This window comes from Heptranchias perlo, unplaced genomic scaffold (assembly GCF_035084215.1).
Source record: "Heptranchias perlo isolate sHepPer1 unplaced genomic scaffold, sHepPer1.hap1 HAP1_SCAFFOLD_44, whole genome shotgun sequence".
Lineage (NCBI taxonomy): Eukaryota > Metazoa > Chordata > Chondrichthyes > Hexanchiformes > Hexanchidae > Heptranchias > Heptranchias perlo.
The window spans coordinates 3,588,815-3,606,163 of record NW_027139453.1 but is presented as its reverse complement, the minus strand read 5'-3'; the positions used below and the strand labels follow the sequence as shown (position 1 = coordinate 3,606,163).

General features: G+C 43.4%; 2 long non-coding RNA genes across 2 annotated transcripts in view; one reads left to right on the top strand and one right to left on the bottom strand.

Moving 5' to 3' along the window:
* Positions 1-8,083, top strand: part of LOC137312869 (uncharacterized) — a 58,300-nt gene extending 50,217 nt beyond the window's left edge. Inside the window, exon 3 of the long non-coding RNA XR_010960893.1 lies at positions 6,272-8,083. This is a non-coding gene — a long non-coding RNA (uncharacterized lncRNA). The remainder of the gene's footprint in view (positions 1-6,271) is intronic.
* A 4,250-nt stretch (positions 8,084-12,333) lies between these two features.
* On the bottom strand, positions 12,334-14,164 carry LOC137312943 (uncharacterized). The gene is made up of 2 exons (XR_010960962.1): positions 13,973-14,164; positions 12,334-12,631 (listed from the first exon to the last, which is right to left on the bottom strand). It is a non-coding gene; the product is annotated as an uncharacterized lncRNA (long non-coding RNA).
* Between the last annotated feature and the right edge of the window lie 3,185 nt (positions 14,165-17,349).

The window sequence follows — 17,349 nt, the reverse complement described above, 5'->3', positions numbered from 1 at the left end:
TTTCTGTAAATCTTCTTTAAATCTGATTTTTTTCCCCCCATTTTACCAGCCTGACCCAGTAACTGAAATCGTTTCGTCTTTTTCCAAATGAATTGCTTACAAAGGAATTGCATACAAAGGAATTGCATACAAAGGAACAAAGTCACCTCATCAACAGAATACGTTTTCATAAAGGACACAGATTGCTCAGGGGCAACGGAGGTATCTGTTTTGTTGAAGTTCGAATTCAACCACTATTCTGTCCAAAACAAACTGTGAGACAGGACTTTTTGTCGCATGAGGAGAAACACTCCGAACACTCACCCCTGGGACCAACAGATCTCAGGTAGAATTGTTGTGTTTTGCTCAGACCCGAACATATTTCGTGCCAGTAATGAAATACATCCTCAATAGTCCCTGAACTGATAAAGTTGTTATAAGATGCCATTCAAGTGCCGTCAAAAACCTATTTAAAATCTATTTCTTCAATGTTATTTTCTCCACCTATCTCCTTACCCCGCACTGTCTGTCCCTTATATACTGCGCTCTGTTGAATTCTTTGTAAAGCAATCTCCGATATCTATTTACAAACTAAACCTGACACTGAATACAGTTCGAAACTGAACATTGTCCCCACTCTGAACACTGTCCCCACCCTGAGTACACAGAGCTCACAGGAAGCGAGGTGGGAGGCGGTGTTATCAATGTAGCTGTGAGAGACGGTATTTTTTAGAAGTTCCTGAATTAGCAGCGTTGCTCTGTGGTGTCGATCATGTGGACGCAAAAGAAAACCTATTTCTTCAAAAGGCTTTTCCTCCATTTTCTCTTTAACCCGCACTCTCTCACACAATCTGCGAGCAGTCGAATCCTTTGTAAAGTAATCTGAGGTATCTATTTATAAACAAAGTTTGACACTGAATACCGACCACCAATGCATAAGGACCATACTCTGAATAGAGGCCCCTCTCTGAACACAGACCACAATCTGAATACAGGCTCCAGTCTGAACACAGACCCCACTCTCTACATGTACCCGACTCTGAGCACAGACTCCATTCCGAAGATGTCTTTGTTAGTGTGCAGGAAACTTTATTGTCCATCTGGACGATGCTGTTCCTCTCCCCTCACTTCTCCTTCACCCTCCATGGCTTCACACACGATTGTAATATTACATATTTCATTTACATTTCTCCCTCATCTCCGTCATCGAATCTTCCTCTCCTCCACTTCATTTCTTTCTCTAAGTATGCTGTAAATCTGATTGTTATTTTCCCCATTTTACTTGCTTTTCTCTGTAAATATAACACTTTGGTCAGTTTTCAACTTAAGTCCTTACTTTGGATTCCTACCACAAAGCCACCTCATCGACAGAATATATTTTTCATCAGGGACAGAGATTGCTGAGGGGGAAGGAGGAATTGTGTTTTGTTGAAGGCGTAATTCTCACAAAATTGTGTCCAGAAGAAAAAGAGACACTACCCTCTGTCACATGAGGGGAACACTATGAACATTCAACCCTGGGACCTAAATACCTGAGATAAAAGTACTGTGCGGAGTTCAGGGTTTAAAATATTTCGTGCCACTAACCCGCACTCTCTCTGTCTCATATGCTGCACGCAGTTGAATTCTTTGTAAAGCAATCTGAGATATCTATTTACAAACAAAGCCTGAGACTGAACACATTCCCCACTCTGAACACATTCCCCAATCTGAACACTGTCCCCACTCTGAACACTGTCCCCACGCTCAACAAAGACCCCACCCTGAACACAGACCCCACCCTGAACACAGACCCCATTCTGAACACAGAATCCACTCCGAACACAGAGCCAACTATGAACACAGACTCCACTCCGAAAACAGACTCCACTCTGAACACAGACCCCACTCTGAACACAGAGCAAACTATGAACACTGACCCCACTCTGAACACAGAGCCAAATATGAACACAAACCCCACTATGAACACAGAGCAAACTATGAACACAAACCTCACTATGAACACAGACCCCACTCTCAACACAGACCCCACTCTGAACAGTGTCCCTATTCTGGAAACAGAACCCACAGGAAGCGGGGTGGGAGGAATTGTAATCAAGTTCGCTGTTTGAACCGTTGTCCTTTATAATTCCCTGAATTGGCGGAGTTGCTCTGAGCTGCCGATCATGTGCCCTCAAAGGAATGTTTAAAAACTATTTCTTCAAAGGGCATTTCCTCAAACTTCTCTTTATTCCGCACTCTCTCACACTTTTTGCGTGCAGTCTTTGTAAAGTATCCTGAGGTATCGATTTATAAACAAAACCTAACATTGAATACCGACTCCCACTGCATAAGGACCATACTCTGCACACAAACCCCTCTCTGAACACAAACCCCAATCTGAATACAGGATCCACTCTGAACACAGACACCATTCTGAAGATGTCTTTGTTAGTGTACAGGAGGCTTTATAGTACATCTGGACGATGCTGTTCCTCTCCCATCACTTCGCCTTCACCCTCCATGGCTCCACTTACCTTTGTTACATTACATTTGTCATTTACATTTCCCACTTTCTCTTCGCCATCGAATCTTCCACTCCTCCACGTTATTTCTTTCTCTAACTATGCTGTAAATCTGCTTTTTACTTTCCCCATTTTAGTTACTTTTATCTGTAAGTATATCACTTTGGTCAGTTTTCAACTTAATTCCTTAATTCGGATTTCTAGCAACAAAGCCACCTCATCGACTGAATATATCTTCATACGGAACAGAGATTGTTCAGGGCGAAGGAAGAATTCTGTTTTGTTGAAGGCGCAATTCTCACAAAATTGTGTCCAGAACAAACTGTGAGACAGGGACCTGTTTCACATGAGGGAAACCGCTGAGAACTAAATATCTCTGATAATATTGCTGTGCAGAATTCAGACCCTCAAATATTTAGAGCCATTAATGAAAATATATCCTTAATAAGCCCTAAATTGGTAAAGTGATTCTAAGGTGACGATCAAATGCCTTCAAAAGCTGCTTTAAAACCAATTTCTTCAGAGAGCTTTGCCTCCATCTATCTTTTTAAGCCGCGCTCTCACCCATTCTGCAAGCAGTTGAATCCTTTATAAATTCGTCTGAGGTATCGATTTATAAACAAAGCCTGACACTGAACACAGATCCGACACGGAACACAGACCCCATTCTGATCAAAGACCCCACTCTGAACACTGTCCAAACTCGGAACACTCCATTGAAAGGCAAACAAGGCAAGGCAGTACAAAATAAATGGGGAGATACTGAGAGGAGAAGAGGAACCAACGGACCTTGGTGTGCTTGTCCACAGATCCCTGAAGGTAGCAGGACAGGTAGATCAGATGGTTCAAAAGGCATACGGGATACTTTCCTTTATCACTCTGAGCACCGATCCACTCTGAACACAGACACCACTCTGAACACAGACAAACATTTAACGCAAACCTCATTCTGAACACAGACTCCACTCTGAACATAGATCCCAATCTGAACAAAGACCCCATTCTGAACAGAGACCCCACTCTGAACACAGACCCCAATCTGATCAAAGACCCCATTCTGAACAAACACCACTCTGAACATTGGCCACATTCTGAACACAGACCACACTCTGAACACAGACCCCACTCTGAAGATGTCTGTGTTAGTGTTCACGGAGCTTTATTGTACATCTGTTCCAAAGAAAAAAAATAGCATTTTCTATCTTTACTATTGGCTAAAATTCTCCAGCTCTGGCAACATCCTCGCAATTCTCTTCTGTCCCCTCTCCAGTGCAATCACATCTTTACTGTAATGTGGTGACCAGAACTGTAGCAAGTACTCAAGCTGTGGCCTAACCAAAGTTTTATGCGGTTCTCGCATAACCTCCCTGCTCTTGTATTCTATGCCTCCGCTGATAAAGGAAAGTATCCCGTGTGCCTTTTGAACCATCTGATCTACCTGTCCTGCTACCTTCAGGGATCTGTGGACATGCACGCCAATGTCCGTTGGTTCCTCTACTCCTCTCAGTATCCCCCCATTTATTGTGTACTCCCTTGTCTTGTTTGCCTTTCACAAATGCATTCCCTCACTCTTCTCTGCATTGAATTCCATTCGCCACTTTTCTGCTCAACTGACCAGTCCATTGATATCGTTCTGAATTCCACAGCGTTCCAACTCACGATCAACCACACGACCAATTTTTGTATCATCTGCAAACTTCATGGTCAAGCTCCCCACATTCAAGGCCAAATCAATAATATATACCACAAAAAGCAAGACACCGACTATCGAGCCCTGTTGGACCCGAAAGGAAACAGCCTTCCAGTCGCAAAAACAACCGTCAACCACGGTAGGAACAACTCGGGTTAGATACAGAGTAAAGCTCCTCCTACACCGCCCCTTCAACACTCCCAGGGCAGGTACAACAGAGGTTAGAGACAGAGTCAAGCTCCATCAACACTCCCATGAACTGTGTGTGGGTGTCAGTCCCACACCCGATGAGATCTACCAACAGAGGCCGGGATGTAGCCTGCGCCTTCCGCAGAGATCACAGATGTGATGCTGTGATCCTGATTGTCTCTCTCTCTCTCTCTCTGTCATTCTACTCTCTCTCTGACCAGTCTCTATCACTCGTTCTGTCATCGTCTATCGCTCTCTCTGTCTATCTCTCCCCTGTTTCTCTATCTGTGCCTGTATCTCTCTCTCTTTTCTCTCTGTCGGTCTCTCTCACTCTCCCCCTTGTCTTTCTCTTTCTTCCCCTCTGTCTCTTTTTATATTTCTGTGCTCTCCTTCTCTTCCTCTACTCTATGTCTCATCCTCTTTTCTATCTCTTTATCTCTCTCTCTCTCTCTACTATCTCTCTTTCTCACCCTACTCTATGTCTGTCTGTCTGTCTCTCTCTCCTAATCGCTCTACCTCGACTCTGTCTGTCTGTCTCCACTCTCCCTATTTCTCTTGCCCTCTATTCTCTCTCTCTGTACCTCACCTCTCTGTGATAATAAATTAATTGGCAAAAAATCTAGATGCAAAATGAGGACACACTTTGCACTGAGGTTTATTAAGATCTCGAATGCAACATCTGAAAGAGCGGTGGAACCACATTCCAACGGCACTTTCAAAAGGCAATTTGCAGGGTGGTGGGGAAATAGCTGGGGTGTGGGACTAAATTGGGCCGTTCTTTCAAGGAGCCAGCACAGGTATGAAGGGCCGAATGTATGTTAACATTCCAGGATTTCGCAGACTATACAGCTTAGAAACAGGCCAATCGGCCCAACAGTTCCATTCCAGTGTTTATGCTCCAAACGAGCCGCCTCCCCTCCTTCTTCATCTAACCCTATCAACATGTCCTTCTATTAATTTCTCATCTCACTGAAACATATAAAATAGAATATAAGATCCTGAGAGGGCTAGACAGGATAGATGCTGAGAGATTGTTTCCCCTGGCTGGCGAGTGTAGATCAAGGGGGAATAGTCTTCGGATAAGAGGTCAGCCATTTACGACTGAGATGAGGAGGAATTTCTTCACTCAAAGGTTTGCGAATCTTTGGAATTCTCTATCCTAGAGGGCTGTGGATGCTCAGTCGTTGAGAATATTCAAGGCTGGGACTGATCGATTTTTGGACTTTAGGTGAATCAAGGGATTTGGGGATCGGGCGGGAAAGTGGAGTTGAGGCAGAAGATCAGCCAAGATCTGATTGAATGGCGGAGCCGGCTCAAGGGGCCATACGACCTAATCCTGCTCCCATTTCTTATGTTCTTATGATATTACTCTCTCATGTGTTTATCTTGCTTCCCCTTAAATCCATCTTTGCTATTCCTCTCTACTACTCTTTGTGGGAGCGAGTTTGACATTCTCAGCACCATCTGGGTAAATAAATTTCTCCTGCATTTATTATTCGAATCAATTCGATTTATTAGTGACGATCTTATAATAATGACCCCTGGTTCTGGTCTCCCCTTCAGGTGGAAACATCTCTACGTCTACCCTATCAAACACGTCATTAATCTTAAAGACCTCTAGCACGTCACTCCTCAGTCTTCTCTTTTCTAGAGAAAAGAGCCCCAGCTTGTTCTCTCTTTCCTGACATGTGTCATCTCTCAGTTCTATGATATTGTTTCATAAAACTGTCCTAGATGTACTCTAGAAATGTATTGCCCTTATGTCCCAGTCTATGTGAAAATTAAAATTTCCCTTCATAACTGCTTTGCCTTAGCGACAGGCTCTTCTGACCTCCGTATTTCTGTTCAGGATCAATACTTCCTGTTTAATGTATTTTTTTTCAGTAATTGAATGTTTTTCATGCCCCAGTTCACCTCAGTTGATTGTGATTTCCAGTGTGATAGAGCCGTCCACGGGTTCGGGCTCTGAACAGCAATTTGATTCTCTGATCCGCGACTGACAACACACCCATTTTACACAGGCACAGAATGATCCGGGAGTGACAACACACCTCTTTTAAACATGGACAAAATGATGCGGGAGTGACAACACACCCCTTTCAAACAGGCACAGAATGATCCGGGAGTGACAACGCACCTCTTTCAAACAGGCACAGAATGATCCGGGGCTGACTGTACACCCCTTTTAAACAGAGACAGAATGATCCGGGACTGACAGCCCCAACCTTTTAAACAGTCATAGAATGATCCGGGACTCACAGCACCAACGTGAAAATGATTTTTCAGTGCTGTAAGCAACTGAGCTAACCGGCCAGTTCCCAGAAGAGCTGCTGGCACTTTCAGATCAATTTGCAAAGTTGGCGTCCACGGGAACCGAATCTCTGCAGCTGCCTCTCAAAGAAACTGCTGGAGGGTAGAAATGTATGAAGATGTGCAACATAGGCCTGAAACATCTGTAATCTCTGCAACAACGTATAGCACAGACCTGAAAAATCTGTAATCTCTCTAACATTGTGTAACATAGGCCTGAAACATCTCTAAACTCTGTAAAATTGTATAACATAGGCCTGAAACATCTCTCAACTCTGTAACATTGTACAACATAGGCCTGAAACATCTCTAAACTCTGAAACATTGTATAATTCAATTTCTTATGTTCTTATAATTAGGTGTTACAGGGAGCGGGCAGGACTCCTGCTCCTAATTCATATGTTCTTATGTTCTAATAACATAGGCCTGAAACATCTCTGATCTTGATGCAGCAATAAATCTGATCTCTCTCTCCTGCTCGCTGCTCAATTCTTTAATATCTCACCTAGTCTGGTCTCTCTTCCACCCGCCCCTCTCAAGCAGTCAGCAGCATGATTCTAAGTACCGAGAGCAGCACTTTTGTCATACACAAACATATACAGTCACATGCACACGAATACGAACACATACAGGCACATACATACACATAAAGGCACATACACACACATAAAGTCACAGACGCACATACACATACATACAGGCGCATACACACATATACACGCATATACATACATATAAAGGCACAGACACACATACGGCACAAACACAAACATACACACACAGACATAAACGCACATACAAATACACTCATACAGACACACACAAACAAATAAAGGCACATACACACACATACGGGAACATACAGACAAATATGGGCGTCACACATAATGCCACATACAAACATACACATACACACACATAAAGGCACATACACACAAATACTCATACATACACAAACAGGCAAATGCACACAAATAAAGGCACATGCACACATATACACACATAGAGGCACATGCACATATATCAAGGCACATACACAGACATACACAAACACAAATATAAAGGTATGGAATCATACAAAGTTAAAGCACAGAAGGAGTTCATTTGGCCCATTGTGCCGGTGCCGGCCGATAATGAGCTATCCAGCTTAATCCCACTTTCCAGAACTTGGTCCATAGCCCTGTAGGTTACGGCACTTCAAGCGCTCATCCAAGTGCTTTTTAAATGAGTTGAGAGTTTCTGCCTCCACCACCCTTTCAGGCAGTGAGTTCCAGACCCCCACCACCCTCCAGGTGAAATCTTTTGTCCTCAACTCCCCTATAATCCTTCTACCAATTACTTTAAATCTATGTCCCCTGGCACTGACATCTCTGCTAAGAGAAATAGGTAATCTCTATCCAATCTATCTAGTCCCATCATTATATTATATACTTCAATTAAAACTCCCCTCAGCCTCCTTTGTTCCAAAGAAAACAACCCCAGCCTATCCAATCTTTTCTCACAGCTAAAATTCTCCAGCCCTGGCAATATCCTTGTAAATCTTCTCTGTATCCTCTCTTGTGCAATCACATCTTTCCTGTAATGTGTGACCAGAAATGTACGCGGTATTCAAGCTGCGGCCTAACCAATGATTTATACAGTTCGAGTAAAACCTCCCTACTCTTATATTCTATGCCTTGGCTAATGAAGGAATGTATTCCATATGCCTTCTTAACCACCTAATCTACCTATCCTGCTACCTTCCGGGATCTGTGGATATGCACTCCAAGGTCCCTCACTTCCTCTACATCTCTCAATATCCTCCCATTTATTATTTATTCCATTGCCTTTTTTGCCTTTCCCAAATGCATTATCTCAAATTTCTCTGCATGGAATTCCATTTGCCACTTTTTTTGCCCACCTGACGAGTCCATTAATATCTTCCTGCAGTCTACAGCTTTCCTCCTCACTGACAACGACACGGCCAAGTTTTCTATCACCTGCAAAATTCTTGTTCAAGCCCTCCAAATTCAAGTTCAAACCATTAATATATACCACAAGAAGCAACAAACCGAGTACTGAGCCTTCTAGTCGCAAAAACACCCGTCGACCATTACACTTTACTTCCTGCAACTGAACCAATTTTGGATCCAATCAATCACTCTCCCTTGGATCACATGTGCTTGTACTTTTTGACCAATCTGCCATGTGGGACCTTGTCAAAAGCCTTGCTAAATCCATGTACACGAGATCAAACGCTTTACCCTCATCGACCCTCCTTCTTACCTGCTCAAAAAATGCAATCAAGTTAATCAGACACGACCTTCCATTAACAAATCCATGCTGACTCTCCTTGATTAACCCGTGCCTTTCTAAATGTCGGTTCATTTTATCCCTCAGAATCGATTCCAATAATTTGCCCACCACCGAGGTGAGACTGACTGGATGTATTACTCTATCTATCTCTTTCTCCATTTTCAAACAAATGGTACAACGGTAGCAGTCCTCCAATCCTCTGGCACACACCTGTAGCCAGGGAGGATTGCAAAATGATGGTCAGAAACTCCGCTATTGCCTCCCTTGTTTCTCTTAACAGCCTGGCATACATTTCATCCGGGCCTAGTGATTTATCTACTTTCAGAAATGCAGAACTTCTTAATATTTCCTATGTCGCCAAGTTTATCCCATCCAATATTTCACACTCCTCCTCCTTAACTTCAATTCCTGCATCATTCCTCTCCTTTGTGAAGACAGAAGCCAAGTATTCATTAAGAAACATACCCACATTTTCCACCTCCACTCATAGGTTACCTTTTTGATCTCTAATAGGCCGTATTTTTCCTTAGTTGCCCTCTTGCTCTTGAAGTATTTATAAAACATTTTTAGGTTTTCCTTAATTTTAGTTGCCGGTATTTTTCTTTTCTTTCCTAATTTCCTTTTTAATTTCAGCTATTTAATTTAATTTCACTTTCTATACCACTCAAGGCTTTCTGCAGTATTGAGCTCTTGGTGTCTGACATCAGCTTCCGTTTTTTGCTTTATCTTTCCCTGTATCCTTCTTGTCATCCAGGAGGCTCCAGATTTGGCAGTCTCATCCTTTATCTTTGTGGCAACACGTTTACTCTGAAACCCTTGAATCTCCCCTTTTAATGGCTCCGAATGCTCGAAACGGACTTACCTTAAAGTAGCTGTTTTGATTCCACATTTGCTAAATCACTTCTCAGCTTAGTAAAATTGGCCTTAAACCAATTTTGAACTTTAAATCCTGTCCTATCTCTCCTCCAAACTACTTCATCTAACCCTATCAGCATCCCCTTCGATTCATTTCTCCCTCGTGTGCTTATATAGGGATTTAAAGGGGATGTGGGTGTCCTTGTAGATGGATCATAGAAAGTTAGCATGCAGGTATGACATTGAATTGGGAAGGCAAATGGTATGTTAGCCTTCATTGCAAGGGGGTTGGGTTAAAATAGTAAGGAGGACTTGCTGCAATTGTACAGGGCACTGGTGAGATCACACCTGGAGTACTATGTACAGTTTTGGTCTCCTTACCTAAGGAAAGACATACTTGTCTGAGAGGAGGTGCAGCGAAGGTTCACAAGGTTGATTCCGGCTCCCTAGATTCATCTCTGTTTGTGGAAATACGCTTCGCAGAATAGCAGGTATTGCTTGCCAGCTATTCAAAAATTTCAGATCAAAATTAGAAAAAGCACAAACAGATTCAGTTACAGAGACGGACTGTCAAAAATAAGGAAAAACAAGGTCCAGAAGATTTAGAGAGAAGCAAATCAGAGGCATCGATATTTCCTGGATAAAGAAGAGTGTGTGTATGTCACTTGAAGATGGAAGGTAATAAATTTAGTTCAGGAATCGAGGCTGGATGAGATGTGGAGGCAGAGGTGCAGCAGAAGTTAGAACCAAAAGCAGGCTTCCCTCTCGAGCAATGGCAAAATCTTGCAGGACCCCAGGCCACTGGTGGGCCTTGCACATCCTGAGCAGCTCATTTGCGAACTAGGGGTGCAGAAGCTGTGATCAGCTCATGCAATGTGTTCAGAGTACAGGCTGGGATCAGTGTGAAATTGCTTGTGTTGGGATAGTCCTGATGCATTCGGGTTCTTAACTGAGAAAGAAGACACGGAGAGAGAGAGAAAGTGAGTAAGTGAAAGACAGATAGGAAACAGTGACAGGTGAAAATAAGAGAGAGAGGGAGAGAGAGAGAGACTTAGAGAGAGATAGAGAGAGAGGAGAGGGTAGGAGAGTGAGAATGAGGCAGAGAGATAGAAAGGAGGGGCGAAGGTATAGCAGCAGAGATGGAAAGGAAGGGAATGAGGCAGAGAGAGAAAGAGGAATGAGAGACAGGAAAGCGACAGAAGTGGCGAGAAACAATGAGGCAGATAGAAGAAAGAGGGACGATGCAGATGGAGTGAGGGGGGATGAGAGCGAGGCAAGAAGAGGGAACGTGAGATGGAGATGAGAGGAAGGCAGGAAGTGTAAGAGAGACGAGGCAGAGTGAAATAAGCGAGAGGTAGAGAGAGAGGGATTGAGAGAAAAAAAAGAGAATCCCCGTAAAGGTGAATGAAAGAGGGAGAACGAGGCAGGGAGTGACAGAGCCAGAGATAAATAAACAGAGGCAGAGAAATCAGTTGTAAACAATTTTACAACACCAAGTTATAGTCCAGCAATTTTATTTTAAATTCACAAGCTTTCGGAGATTTTCTCCTTCCTCAGGCAAACATTTGCCTGAGGAAGGAGAAAATCTCCGAAAGCTTGTGAATTTAAAATAAAATTGCTGGACTATAACTTGGTGTTGTAAAATTGTTTACAATTGTCAACCCCAGTCCATCACCGGCATCTCCACATCAGAGAAATCAGAGGCAGAGAAAGAAAAGCATGGAGAGAAATAAAATAAGTCCAAGAGGGAAAGAGTGAGATAAAACGAGACCGAGGGATTTGGCAGAGGCAGAGAGAGAGAGACAGAAGGTGGAACAGATTTTATCCCTGCTTCCGTGCACAGTTAAATATTTCTTATATATTTATTCTTCTATAATAAGAGCGCTGTTGGATTATAATCACAGATTTTGAACCCATAAAATTTTGCTCAATAAGTATTGATTTTGAGAGAGTTACTGATGTCAGAGCAGGTTCATCCAGCAGCATCGAGTTATACTGCCAGCTGTACAAGGGTCTCTGGTCAATCGCCCTCTGCATTGACACATCAAACTCTCCCAGGGCAGGTAATAGCAAGGGTTAGAAGGAAAGTAAAGCTCCATTTACACTGCCCCCATCAAAAACTCCCAGGGCAGGAACAGCATGGATTAGATACAGAATAAAGCTCCCTCTACACTGTCCCATCAAACATTCCCAGGGCAGAAACAGCACGGGTTGGATTCAGAGCAAAGCTCCCGCTTCAATGTCCGATCAAACAATCTGATGGGCCTGATGCAATGCGCGTCTCCTTCCAATCTTGAACCTTGAACGGTCAGAATGCTGACACTCTGGGACACCTGTCTTATCTCAGTAACTTTCTGAATGTGTGATTAGGCACTTTCAGAGATTCCCTGCTGTGGTCTCCTCTTCCCATTACCTACAATTCCAACATCTTCCCGCAGCCTGATAAGACCCCTGAACACCCCATCCTCGGACACAATGATCCTAAAGAGAAACAAGACACGGATATGAAGCTGTGATCAATGCAGTGAGATTTATTTCTGAGTACAGCCCATTATTCAGACAGCAGTAATACAGGGTCAGGGGTTGTGGGATCTACACAATCAAATAGAGCCTGCTCCCCGTGAAGGAAGGTTTCATTCAGTGAGAATTGGAGAGCTCGGGCTGGTGAGAATCCATCACTGGATCTTTCTCTCGTTCGGTCTACAACATTGTAACCCATCGCCGCAGAATTTCGGCAGAGTCTCCTCGTTTGTGTGACAGGATCCTATACGACACATTCCTACAAGACGGCTGCATCTGTCGTTGGCAACTAAAATCCAAAATGAAGAGTTAATTAATTGACCGTTCTGGACATAGAGGGAGGGAGAACAATGAGAAAACATGAAGCTTAGTCTGTCCGTGTTACTGGGACTGACTCTCGACCACACATGAACCTCAGCTCATTTGTACTTCATTAAACCTCACACTGACCCCTCCCCGACCGGTAGAGACTCACTCTTTGTTCTCAAGGGCAGCCCAATAGTTTTTCCACAGAATGGAGCCCACTGTTCGCGCTTTCTGAGACTAGAGTCAAAGAAAAGAATGATCTAACATTTATATGGAGCCTTTCCCGTTAACAGAAGGGCCCGAAGAGTTTCACAGACAAAGGATTATTTCTGAAGTACCGACACTGTTTTGTAACCAAATTGCTCACAGCAAAGTCCCACAAACAGCAAATGAGATTTGACAGTGTAGGGAGTTTCTGGTGATGTTAGTTGAGAGAGTGATGTTGGTCCAAGAAACCAGGAGAACTCCCAGCTCTTCAAATAATGCGACCAAGTGTTTCCTGCCCCATGAACAGGTAGACAAGGTCTCCGTTTAACGATTCATTCAAAAGATCACACCTCCAACAGTGCTGCACTCCCCCAGTGCTGGGCTGTATGTACTGGAGTGGGACATCAACCCTTAACTTGTTCACTCAACTCCCAACTGAGGTAAACTGACACCCGGCTCCTGAAAATTGATAGTTTCACCGCTTGACTCGTCCACGTATTTAGTGTCCTCATATCCTGATCTCTATGAAGGCTGCAGAATTATTAGAATTCAGAAACCTATTTTGAAACCCTTTTGATCCAATCCCCTCCCCTCATGTTATGAAAATCTGACTCATCTCTGGGGATCGGTTCCTCTGACGCCTCCAGTATCGATCCCAATTCACGATTCTTTGTCTGTGGGTCTGAGCAGCGAGTGTGGGGGAAAGGGACTGAAGAAGCTCCCGTCCGCACACTCACATTTTACAGCAGGTAACACTGATCGGGAGCAGGAACTGTGAGTTTCCCCCTCCACAGTACCTGGGTACTGAAGCCAATTTCAGACTTTCCCAAACAGGTCAATTCTCCGGCTGAGATCCGGTAACTCGGCACTGGCCAGTAATTTGTGCTGTAATTCTTGGTCTGTTTGGATCCTCACACAACACCCACCATTCCCACTCCCCGCTCAGGTACCGACTAAACAATCGGACGATTTTCCTGTGGAACTGGTTCAGGTTAAATTCTTCATTCATTGTTACAATATTACAATAATGTTCATTTAAGCAATCAAACCGTGAGCTTCAGTCAGAGAATAAAATAGTTTAAACAAAAATTGGTATTGAGAGATCAAATAAACTTACTTTTTTCAAAGAAAGAAGATCCGATACCTATAACACTTCCACTGAACAGATGTCGAGCAGTGATGGACTGAGTCAGCACCAGGAATACAAATACCAAAATTAGAACTTTCGCCATCTTCCGCTGAGTTCCTCAGAGTCAGGATCAGACGGCTGGAGTTCACAAATTTTGTATCTGGTCTTAGAGAGTTTGCTGTATTTATAATCACATAAAAGGGGAGTGACTCTCTGAAAAGATCCTGGTAAAAGGACTTTCCCTTCTGTATGACGGTGGATCAGTTGGCAGCTTGCCTCAGTTGGCAGTTCTCTATCTTTCAGATCACAAGGTTGTGTTTTTGGCACCACTTCAGGGTTTGAAACATGAGCTCATCTGACAGGTTGTACCAGGTACAAAAGCAGGACATTTAATGGTTAACTCCACCCCCACTATTGCTTCCACAGGAGCTCTAAATCTGCCCCCTCTCTCCTGTTCCCTCCTCGTGCCCTTTAATATACCACTTAAATTGATCTCAAATCCACCGAGCCCACTTCAAGCAGCGATGGATTAATTCAACACCAGGACTCCAAAGAACGAGAGCAGCGATTTCATCAGTTTTGGCAAGGAGTTTGCTGCATTTTATCATCACACACACGGGGACTGACCGGTCTCTGAAAATATCCTGGGAAAAGTTGCTTCCATCCTGTATGACTGCTGATCAGTTGACAGGTGGACTAAGCTGTCAGTTATTTATCTTTCAGATCACAAGATTGTGAACTTGGACCCAACTGAAAGGCTTAACATGTGAGTTCCGCTGACAGGATGTGCCAGGTAGACGAACAGGGCATTTAACCCATCAACTCCAAAGACAGTATTCTCCCCACATGAAGCCTGCATCGAGCCCCTCGCTCCTGCTTGCTCCCTGTGCCCTTGAGTATTTTCCAGCCTGATCGCTCTTCCACCGTTAAACAGGCACAGAATGATTCGGGACTGACTGCACATCCCTTTCCAATGGATAGAAACATAAAATGATCCGGGACTGAGAACGCACCTTTTTAAAAGACATCGACACAAAATGATCCGGTATTGACTGCACATCCCTTTTAAAAAAAAACATACACACAGAATGATCCGGCACTGACTGCACACCACTTTTAAACAGACATAGACACAGAATGATCCGGCACTGACGGCAGACCCATTTTCAACAGATACAGAATGATCCGGAACGACAGGACACCAAGATTAAACAGACAGTGACACATTATGATCCAGGACTGATGTATATTAATGACCTGAACTTAGGTAAACAGTATATAATTTAAAGTTTTCAGCAGACAAGAAACGCAGAAACGTGGTAAACAATGTGGCGAACAGTAATAGTCTTTAGGAGGACACAGAGAGACTGGTGAAATGGGTGGAACCATGGCAGATGTAATTTAACACAGAGAAGTGCAGTGAGACATTTGCTGGAAGAATGAGGAGAGGCAATATAAATGAAATCGTACAATTTTAAAGGGCGAGCAGGAACAGAAAGATTTGGGGGTATATGTGTGCACATCTTTGAAGGTTGACAAGTTGAGAAGGCTGTAAAAAACATATGGGATCCTGGGCTTTATTAATGGAGGCACAGAGTATGAATGCAAGAAAGTTTTGCTGAACATTTATTTTACACCGGTTAGGCCTCAGCTGGAGTATTGCGTACAATTCTGGACACCACTCTTTAGGAAGGATGTCAAGGTCTTGGAGAGGGCACAGTCGAGGTTTTCTAGGATGATACCAGCGATGAGGGACTTCAGTTATGTGGAGAGATTGGAGAAGCTAGGATTGTTCTCATTGGAGCAGAGAAGGTTATGGGATACCTATAGAGGTATTCAAAATAATGAGGGGTTTTGATAGAGCAAGTAGGGAGAAAGTGTTCACTTTGGCAAGTGGATCGGTAACCAGAGGTAATAGATTTAAAATAATTGGCCAACGAACGAGAGGGGAAATGAAGCGATTCTTTCACACGGAGGGTTATGAAGATCGAGAACGCATGACCTGAAAGTTCCTATCAGGCTCGATAGGACCTTTCAAAAGGCAATTGGACATGTACTTCAACAGGACTAATTTGCAGGACAATGTGGAAAAAGCTGGGAAGTGGAATTAAATTGGACAGTTCTTTCAAAGAACCGGCACAGGCCCGACGGGACGAAGGGCCTCGTTCTGTTCTGTAAGAACGTATCATTCTATGATTCTCTAAACCTGCAAACTTCTTTCATCTCTATTTGACATCATCAGGAGGCGTTTACCATTCTTTGTGTTTCTGGACTTCTGAAGTGTGGTTGAACCGTGAGACAAAAGTTTCCTGTAATTAGTGCGGGAGGAAGCTATCAGTGTAAATATCAGATATACACGTGGATGGTTCACTGGGTACCGTGGGAACCAGATACACTGCTCATTCCGGTTATTTGTCCAGCAGAACAGAGCGACCATTCTCTTCAACTGTACTCACCAGAAGGAAAATGAAACAAACTGAACTGTTCTGTTATCTTCTGCTGGTTTATGCCCACTCATAGAGAACGTGACCTAGAGAGAGAGACTGAGAGATTGGATTGGCTTTTTCTCTTTGTAATCGATTATCCTTTGTATTTATTGTAAGAGGCGGTTCCATCCCTGACGTCCCGTGCCTGACATTCTCATTGATACTAAGATATGTTGTAAAATAGTTTCTACCAATTGCACGTTGCAGATAAAAGCTGAACATCGAAAACGGCTTTGAAACCAGTTTCGCTTCGCACCCTTGAGTAGGAGATGGGTTGCTGGTTGTAACGAAAGAAGTTTGTAAAATCAGCCATTCAGAGCAGTATCGGTGAAATGTGTTCTGGACACATTCTATGAGATGCCTGTTGTACAATGAAGGGGCGCTTACACACAGTAATTCCAGAATCCTTACCTTGTTGGCTCCCGAACTATTACAAATCGCGCCCTCGGATATTTTTTCCTTAAATTCACAATGAATAAATATCACTGAGGTCAAAAAAGGCCCCGCGATAAAGCGAACCCAGGATGTCCTATTTATTAAACAAGTGCTTTGACCAGCTAAACCACGGCGCCAAATCACCGAGATCGATCAGCTACCGCACAGCAGAGAAGGTTGGTTTGAGGAGTATCCTCATCGCTTCTCTTGCCTATTTCCGGCAGGTTTCCCGATACTGCCAGTGTCTCTCGCTCTGTTTATCTGTGTCAATGTGTGAGTTGATTCTAATTTAAGACGCCTGCTTGTGTTTGTTTCTTATACGAAATAAATGAGGAGATCAGAGAATTCTCCTTCTGACACTGGGGAACTAATGAGACAAATTTATAGCAAGATATTGTTTATTATGATGCAGCAAAGAAAATCTGCCATCTTGAATGATTTCGG